The sequence below is a fragment of the Melospiza melodia genome, unplaced genomic scaffold (assembly GCF_035770615.1).
Source record: "Melospiza melodia melodia isolate bMelMel2 unplaced genomic scaffold, bMelMel2.pri scaffold_55, whole genome shotgun sequence".
Classification (NCBI taxonomy): Eukaryota; Metazoa; Chordata; class Aves; order Passeriformes; family Passerellidae; genus Melospiza; species Melospiza melodia.
The window spans coordinates 2,187,949-2,197,093 of record NW_026948799.1 but is presented as its reverse complement, the minus strand read 5'-3'; positions in this window follow the sequence as shown (position 1 = coordinate 2,197,093).

The following is a 9,145-nucleotide window of genomic DNA, read 5'->3' as shown; positions in this document are numbered from 1 at the left end:
TAGAGCTACAAATATATGAAAAATGTATAAAATGAAAAAATCTTTTTGTCCTCACCCCAAAATTCCCATCCTTCTCCAAGCAAGAAATTGAAAACACTCTCAGGAAAGCTCCTGATCTTTACAGCAATCCCAGGCTTACCTTCTTTGGGAAGTGTGCTCTGCAGCTGTACGCATGCTGGTCTGGAGCTGAGAGCAGCCTGCCCCATCCAGCCCCTCTCAGCAGTAGCCCCTGCCCTGCTCAGGGTGGCTCCTTCCCCCTCAGCTTCTCCCCAGCGCTGGGAGAAGCTGCCAGGGCTGACTGAGAGCTGTCCCTGGCAGGCAGCAGAGTCCCTGCCACAGCAGAGCGCCCTGGGCTGCAGGACCCTGCTCTGCGGGACATATCTGGGCACCTCTGGCTGCTCTGCACAAAAGACAATCGGAGAATGTACTCACAGGGTCTGTAGGCATTGGGGTGTTCCAGGTTTAGGAGATGGCTGCAGGAGCTGCAGCTGCATTGTCCTGCAGCAAGAGGTTCCTGTGCCAAGGACTGGCAGTGATTCTGCCCTGGGCACTTCTCAGCACCTTCCCAGCCCTGACTGATTGAAGTTCTCTGTGCCTCTGTGCTGTGCCCGGGGTGGCTGCAGGCAGTGCCCCAGCTGTGCTGGGCTGGCAGAAGAGCTGCTCATCAAGAGAAATGTGCTTTTGAAGCTCTTCTTGGTTACCAAGAGCTGCCTCTGGGCCAGGAGCCCAACCCAGCTCATCAGCACAGACACAGCAGAAGGACATTAATGAGCCTCTGGGGCTTTCTGCTCAGGCCCTGAACATCAGTCCCTGAGAGGGAGCCGAAGAAACCTCTCCAGAACTCCAGTCAGAATCCAACTCCAAAGTTTCTTGAAGTTTTAATGGGTCCCACTGAAGGACACAACTGAGAAAGTGTCCCCAGGCCCCAGGAAGAGCAGAGAACTGCAGGCAGTGATGACAGGTGAGGACAAAGAGAAGCCAAGCCTTGGTGCCCTGGGGCACAGCAGGGTCTGTGCCACCAAAGGCTGTGAGGAGACACTTTGTGCTGAGGCACTGGGGCCTCCTGGCACAGCCCCAGCCAGGCTGGGCACTGTCAGCCCCTTGTCATGCCCTCAGCATCCCCCCTAGCCCACATCCCAGTGGCCTCAAGGATCTGCTGGAAGGAGTCCCTGGGGAGCCTTACTCAGGAATGGCCCTGGGGCTCCTGAATGCTCCCTGAAGGGACTGCAGGTTTTTCAAAGGATTTTGAGTTTGGCTTGTGCCTGGAAGTCTCTGAGAAGTTTCTGCAATCATGGCCTCCAATTATCTGCTGTAATTAGTCCCTGGAGAGGCTTTGTCAGTAACAACACTCAGTGGGGCTCATTAATGCTTTAAGGTACTTCAGTTATTTTAAGGTAACTGGTGTTTCCCTTTTGATACAGACTCTCTGAGAGGTTTGTGCAATCATAGCCCCAATTATCTGTTTTAACGAATCCCTTGAGAGCTTTGTACTGACACTCAGTGGTGCTCATTAATACTTTGAGATACTCAAAGTTTTTAAAGTACTTGGATTTTCCTTTCAACACTGAATCTCTTAGAAGTTTTTGTGCCATCCTGGCCTCCAGTTCTCTCCTCCAAGGAGTCCATGAGGAGCCTGTGTAGGGGATGGACCTCAGTGGGACCCATCCAAACTTTGGGACACTTTGGGGTTTTCTTCTGACTTTGACTCCTGGAAAGGTTTGTGGAATCTCCTCTCAGGCCGTGAGATTCCACGGCTCAGCTCCAAATGCACCACGTGGCTCATTAGGATCAAACAAGTCTTGACAAACCATGGCTCTGCCTTGATTTCCCTCTGCTGTAGTGCAGCTCCTCAGAAATATTTGTGTAGTGGTTTTCGTTCACCAATTTGAGATTTCTTGGAGAATGCAGCAATTATTGTGGTGAGTTCAGTGTTGGCTAATTACCAGTGCACTCACCAGAATATACTTACTCATTTCCTCCTGTGTGATAAGATTAGGATAACGGCAAAGCAGGCTCAAAACTTTAAGAGGGTATAAGGAAAAGTTCATTAAGAGCAACTAAAAGAAAGAGTAATAAGAACAAAACTTTCAGAACACTTCTACTCTCCCTACAACCTTTTCTTTCTTACTGACAATATAAAGAGACAAACCTAGAATTTTCAGTCAGTTTACCCCAACTAGAATAGTCTTTCTTGAGTTCACTTAGGGAGAGGAGTCTCTCTTTAATGCTACGGAGACTTCTCCAGAAGAAACACTTCTCTTGTGGCTCTCAATTTCCATGAATAGCAACTGCCCAGAAAAATCTGCAACTGTGACATCCCTCCCAGTTTTTCAAAGCTCTTTTACAGTTGTGTTTATGAGCCATGTCAACTTGGTGGGGTATTAGTTTAAAGATGAGCTGTTTAAGAGCAAATGTTCTCCTCATCTATTTCTAAAATAATCTTCATCTCTGAGAACAGAGATATTTTTCTTCTCTCAGTGAAGGCACAGGATCTCATCACTCTTCCATTTTTCAATGTTCTAACTTCTCATGGGATCACAGCTACTTCAACATTTGCTTACTTTAGCATGGAGGTCTTTGCTGAACAAGTCAGTTCCCCATAATTTTCAATGCGATACAGGGAAAAAGAGAGTCTGATGTATCAGTTACATCCTTCTCTTTTGCTTTACAAGAGGATTTCAGCCCCAAGATCAAGGCATCTCCTCATCCCTCCCATCTGGGACTCAACTTCCCCTTCACTGACCTTGGTGTCTTCATGTTGCTCCTCTGTAGGACTGCACTTTGTCCTTTTCTCTCACTTGAGGGAGGATGGAAGCACTGAAAGAGTTAATATCTCACCTGGGGCCTGCAGATTTTTCCGTGACCCCAGCTGGGCTCAGTACTTGCAGCCAGACCTGCTCCATGTTCCCTTGGTTCCATGAGGCCCCACAGTGTCTCAATGGTCCCTTGCTTCCATGAGGCCCTGAGGTGCCATAATGCCCCCTTGGTGACACGAGGGCCTGAAGGGTCACAATGGTCTCCATAGTTCCATCAGGCCCCAAAGAGTCATAATGGTCTCTGGGTCCATGGAGCCTTTCTGTGTCACCATGGCCCCTTGGTTCCATGGGCTCCAGTGGTGCCACCATGATCCCCTTGGTTCCATGGGCTCCAGTGGTGCCACCATGATCCCCTTGGTTCCATGAGGCCCTACAGTGTCCCACGGATCTCCATGGGGAGGAAAGAACCCTGCCCCAGTGTTGCAGGGGCAGACCACCAGAGGGCACGGCCAGCCAGACTTGATGGTACTGGCAGATTTTGCCTGGGAGCAACCCTTGGATATTCAGAATTTTAGAGATGGAATCCCAATTTCAGACATGGACACCCAGAGGAGAAGGATGGTTTTTTTTCCATGGGAAGGAAAGCACGGAACACTGGTGTTTGAGAGGCAGATGAAAAGTGGCCATCAGAGGCCTAGGCCAGCCAGACTTTCTGTCCTGGTAGCTTTTGTCTGAAAGCAACCCTTGGATATACAGAATTTTGGGTGGTGGAGCCCCATTTTTAGCCATTTCTGTGTAGATAAGGATGGTTCTTCTCCAAAGGAAGGAAAGCACCAAGCCCAAGTGTTTCAAAGGCAGATGAGGAGAGAGGTGGCTCCTTGGATGCCAAGCCAGCCCGACCTCTTTGCCCTGGCAGCTTTTCTCATGGAAGAATCCTTGGATATATGGAATTTTGGAGGAGGAATCTCAATTTCTCACCCAAGTGACATAAGAAGAAGGATGGTTCTTTTCCATTGGAAGGAAAGCACCAATCCCCAGTTTCTGGAAAGTAGGTGAGAGGCAGCTTCCAAGAGGCCAAGGGCAGCTAGACCTTTCTGTCCTGGAAGCTTTCACCTGGGAGCCGTCCTTGGATGTGAGGAGTTTTGGAGGTGGAATCCCAGTTTTGGCCATGGGCACCTGGTGAAGATAGGCGTTTTTTTCCCACAGCAATTAAAAACACAAAGTCCAAGTGTTTTGGAAGCAGGTGAGAGGTGGCCACCCTCAGGCCAAGCCAGTCAGACCTGTCTCTCCTGGCACCTTTTGTCTAGGGGCTATCCTTGGGGATAGGGCATTTTGGAGGTGGAATCTCAGTTTTGGCTGTGGGAGCCTGGACAGGAAGAAGAGTTCTTTTCATTAGGAAGGAAAGCACAGAGCCCCAGTGTTTCAGAGGCAGATGAGGGCCAGCCCTCAGCAAGCCAAGGCCAGCCAGACTTTTCAGTCCTGGCAGCTTTTGTCTTGGATATAGGGAATTCCAGAGGCAGTTGCCCAATTTTGGCCATGAGTGCCTGGTTGAGATGGATGTTTTTTTTTCCCATAAGAAAGAAAACCCCCTGGTCTCAGCTTTTGAAAGGTAGATGAGAGGTGGCCCCTGGGTGGCCAAGGCAGCCAGATCTGTCTCTCCTGGCAGATTTCATCTGGGAACAATCTGTGCATATAAGGAAATTTAGAGAAGGAATCACAATTTGGCCATGGGCCACTGGAGGAGAAGGACAGTTCTCTCCCATAGGAAGTAAAGCCCAGAGCCCCAGTGCTCCAGGGGTAGATGAGAAGCAGCCCTCAACATGCCAAGATCAGGTGGACCTGTCAGGTGGTCCCCAGGAGGCCCAGCCAGCCAGATCTGTTCCATGTTCCCTTGGTTTGGTGGGACCCCACAGTGTCACAATGGTCTCTCCTTGGTTCCATGAGGCTCTGCAGTGTCACAATGTTCCCCTTGCTTCTGTAGTGTCACAATGGCCCCATGCTTCCATGGGACCTTGCAATGTCACAATGGCTTCGTGGTTCCACAAAGCCCCGATGTGTCACCGTGGCCCCTCGGCTCCATGCGCCATTGCTATGTCACAGTGGCTCGTCTGTTACACTCTGGGCTGCACAAGGTCATCATGGACGCTTGGTTTCTTGGGGCCTCCGAGTTTCACAATGGTCTCCTTGATCCCATGAGGCACCACAGTGTCACAACAGCCCCTTGGCCCCATGAGGTTCCGTAGTGTCACCGTGGTTGTTGTCAGAGGCTGGACGAGATCGATGTCCCGAGACACCTTGGGATGCTCAGAATGCCTGTGTGGGGCCAGGGCTAGGTCAGGCCTTGGTTTGTGGTGGAACAGAGCCCCGCCCCCAGCTCTGGCCTGGCAGAGCTGTCAATCACACAGCAGGGGCGGAGGGGGGAGGGGGGGGTGATGTTAACCCAGCTCTGATTGGTTGAGCTGTCAATCAATCACACACCAGGAGCAGCTGGTGCCTGCCCTGACTCTGATTGGACAAGCAACTGGAAGTCCCACCCCAGGGGCAGGCCCATGAAGGCCCAGGGGGTTAAAAGCCGGAGCACGAAGCCAGCTCATGGTGTGGATCCTGCCTTCTCCTGGGGTTCCTGTATTGGTGATTATGGAACCTGAGTAGCTGGTGCCTTTCTATATGTGTGTGTCTTTCTAAGCATCTTCTGTCTTTCTGTTATTTTCTATTTTTTCTCCTTCTAATCCTACTTACCTGAAATTATTTTGAGTAACTTAATATCATATGGGTTAAAGGTTTTGAGGTTAAATGGGCTAAGTTTAATGAAGTTAAAGCTATGATGAGAGATTTATGTTGAAGTGGATGTTGTATTAAAACATTTGCCAAAGTTCCTCGACTGTCTATATTTTGTCAGTAAAATTTTGTGTCATTTTGACATCTTACCTCAGTTGGTTAGAGCATGGTGCTGGCATCACTGAGGCTGTGGGTTCAATTCCTGTGTGGGCCATTCACTTAAGATCCGGACTTGATGATCCTTGTGGCCCCTTCCTACCAATAATACTCTTTGTATCTGTCCATTTTGAGAGTATCTGTTTGATGTTTCTCCTGTGCACCCAAACTCGAGTAAATTAACCTTTGGTTACTCCCAGCATTTCAGTGTTATAGGGTGTTCCAGCCCTGCAGGCTTACAGTGGCCTCTTGTTTCCATGAGTCCCCACAGTGTCCCACTGGCCCCTTGGTTCCGTGAGGATCTGCAGTGTCACAAAGGTTTATGACATTTGTCCTTACTTGCCCTCACATCCCCCTGCCCCACAAACAACCCTGAGCCATCCTTGAGGGACAGGCCCTGCTGGCCCAGGCTGGGCTCAGGGCTTGGCCTTTCTCCTTCCCCCAACCAGCCCAGGCCTTGCTCAACATTGCAGTTCCCTGCTCAGAGCCTTTGACTCCCTGCAATCCTGGCCTCAAGGATCTGCCCTCATCAGTCCCTGGGGAGCCTTTGGCACTTCCTACCCTCGTTGGGGCCCAGTGATGCTCCAAGGGACTTGGAGTTTTGCTTCTGACTCCTTCAGCAGCTTCTTCATCCTTCTCTCAGTGCCTGAGGGTCCTGGACTCAGCCTCAACCCATGTAAGGGCTGATTAAAATGCAGAAAGCCCTCAGAAGCTCTTTCCCTTCCTTCAGTGGTGTTCATGTCTCCAGGCCTTGTGCAGCACACTGGAGTCTGTTCAGAGCATCTTTAAGGAGGAAGATTTCAAAGTGCACCTCATGACATTTTCATTAATCAAGTGAGTAATTTTTTATTTTCCAGTTACAAAAAGAGCTGATAGAAGCATTCCCAGGTGATCTTAATGCTTAGGAGGTCTGGGCACAGAGAAGAATGAGCCCCTTGAGGGCTGACCCTGTTTGGACAAGCTGCTCCTCACCCCCAGCCTCACCATGTCTGTCATGACCCACCTGGCACTGACATCCCTGTGCCCTGCAGCAGAACCTTGTCCCCTGAGCTCTGCAGCTCCATATCCCAGCCCATTGCACCATGTCCCACCTGCTCTCCTCAGGGTTCTGCCTGCACACAGGCCCAGGAGAAGTTTTCCTTCTGGGAAGGAAAAAATGGAAAAGCCTGAGCAGGTTTCCGAAACAACAAACCCCACTCAGGAACCACCTGCTCAGGCCAGGCTGCCCTGGAAAGGTGTCACCTTTCTCCAAGGGACAGTGTGAGGAGAAATGATCTCTGGAAGCAGAATTCTCTGAGTCTCCCAGCTGAATTCTCTGTCCCTGTCTTTTCCCTGGATCTCTGTTGGAGATGGAAGCTGCTGGTGCCATCCTCACCTTTAACCTCTCTCTTGAATTACAACAGATGTTCCCAGGCGTGTTAAGCAGGATTTGCTCAATGTTTCTACAAAAGTTTTGTCTTCCTTATGGAATGAAGGGGCCATTTTGGGAGCAAGGGGTTGATGTGGAAGCAAGGAGTCAATTGTGACCCTGGGGTCCCATGGAACCAAGGGGCCATGGTGACACAGCAGGGCCAGGTGGATCCAGTGGTCCATTGTGACACTGTGGATCCAAGGAGACCATGGAGACACCCCCAGAACCTCATGGAACCAAGGAGTCCATGGTGACCCAGCAGGGCTGCATGGAGCCAATAGTCCATGGTGACACTGCCCATCCAAGGAGGCCATTGTGACACTGTGGAAGCTCATGGAGTAAGGGAGGCCATTGTGACACAGAAGAACCTCATGGAACCAAATATCCATGGTGACACAGCAGGGCATCATGGGAACCAAGGAACCGCTGCTGGCAGTAGGGAAACTCATGGACCCGGGGCCCTTGTGGTACTGCAGAACCAACAGAGCTGCTGGACCTTGTTCCCTGACCCTGCACAGCTCCTTGGGAGGCACGGCAGGAGCAGCACCCTGGGAACCCTGGGAATGCCCCTCTGGGATCCATGGAACACACTCCCAGGGGCTGGAATTCCAGTTTACAGCCAGGAAAAGGTGTTCCTGCCCTGGGATGCAAAGACTTTAAAAGGAGATAAAAGCCAAGCGCAGCAAGATCCTGCAGTGACATTTCACTGCCAGCCTTCATAACTTCACCCATGGTTGTTGTAGCTCGTGGATTGGGAATTAAATCAGGGCAGGGTCTGTGGTGGGAGCTGCCCTGGGTCAAGGGAGCCACTGAGAGAGAAACAGGGCAGGCAAAGAGAGGCAGGAGGGAAAGGAGGGCACAAACACAATCAGCTGAGAAGGTGGCACTCTGAAAAACAAACTGGAAATGATGGAAAATTAATGGGACAGAAACTAATTGTTCTGAAAATTTTATTTACTATCAAAATGCATCCCACACACCCAGGTCCTACAATCCCGATCCCACACCCTCAAATTTGGATCCCACTTCTCCCAGTCTGTAGCCAATCCCATCTCACCCTGGAGGCTGTGGAATTCAGTAATTTTAGCATAGGACTGACTTTTTTTGAGGTGGGAACAAGGCAATTTGAGGTTGGATTGAGCCCTTTGGGGTCAGATTGTGGTGTTTTCAGTGGGACTGAGTCATTTTGAGGTGACAGATCAATTTCTCTTTACTTTTGGAGTGCAAAGATATGGAGAACACTTCCTGAAATGCCCCAAGAACCCACAAATCCTCCAGAATATGTCCCCAAACTATAAATGCCTTCTCAAGTAACTGTTAACTGATGGAACTTTCGACATCTTTGATAAATTTCTTTCTTTTTAATCCCATTTCAGATGTTTTTAAGCGATAAAGAAAAATCAAGAGGAAATTGGGACCAAACCAAAAGGATAACAAGCCAGGTGTCCTCCCAGCACAGATCACTGAATGTGAGTTACCAGGGCTCTGCCCAACGTGGATCCTCCCAGGGTGTTGAAGCTGGAGCGGTGCACGAAGCTCTTCCAGCAGTTGGGGCATTTGCAGGGTTTCCCTTATCAGTTCATCCATTGGTGTCTGGTAAAGTGACAGCTCATGGAGATGCTTTCTCCACACTGGGGACTCTTGTAGGGCCTCTCCCGAGTGTGGATGCGCCAGTGGGTGATGAGGTGAGAGTTGTCCTTGAAGCCCTTCCCACAGCTGGGGCAGCGGAAGGGCCTCTCCTCTGTGTGAATCCACTGGTGCTTGAGGAGATTGGAGCTGGTCTGAAACCTCTTCTGACACTCACGGCACTTGTATGGCCTCTTCCCACTGTGGATCATTTTGGTGGATGATCAGCTGGGACCTCCGACTGAAGGTCATCCCACATTCCCCACCACTGTATGGACTTTCCCGTGTGGATTCTCTGGTGGTGGATCAAGTGGAAGCTGCAGCTGAAGATTATCCCACATTCCCCAAACTCATAGGGCCTCTTGCTGGTATGGATGTGCCGATGGTTGACAAGGGTGGAGTTGTGCTTGAAGCCCTT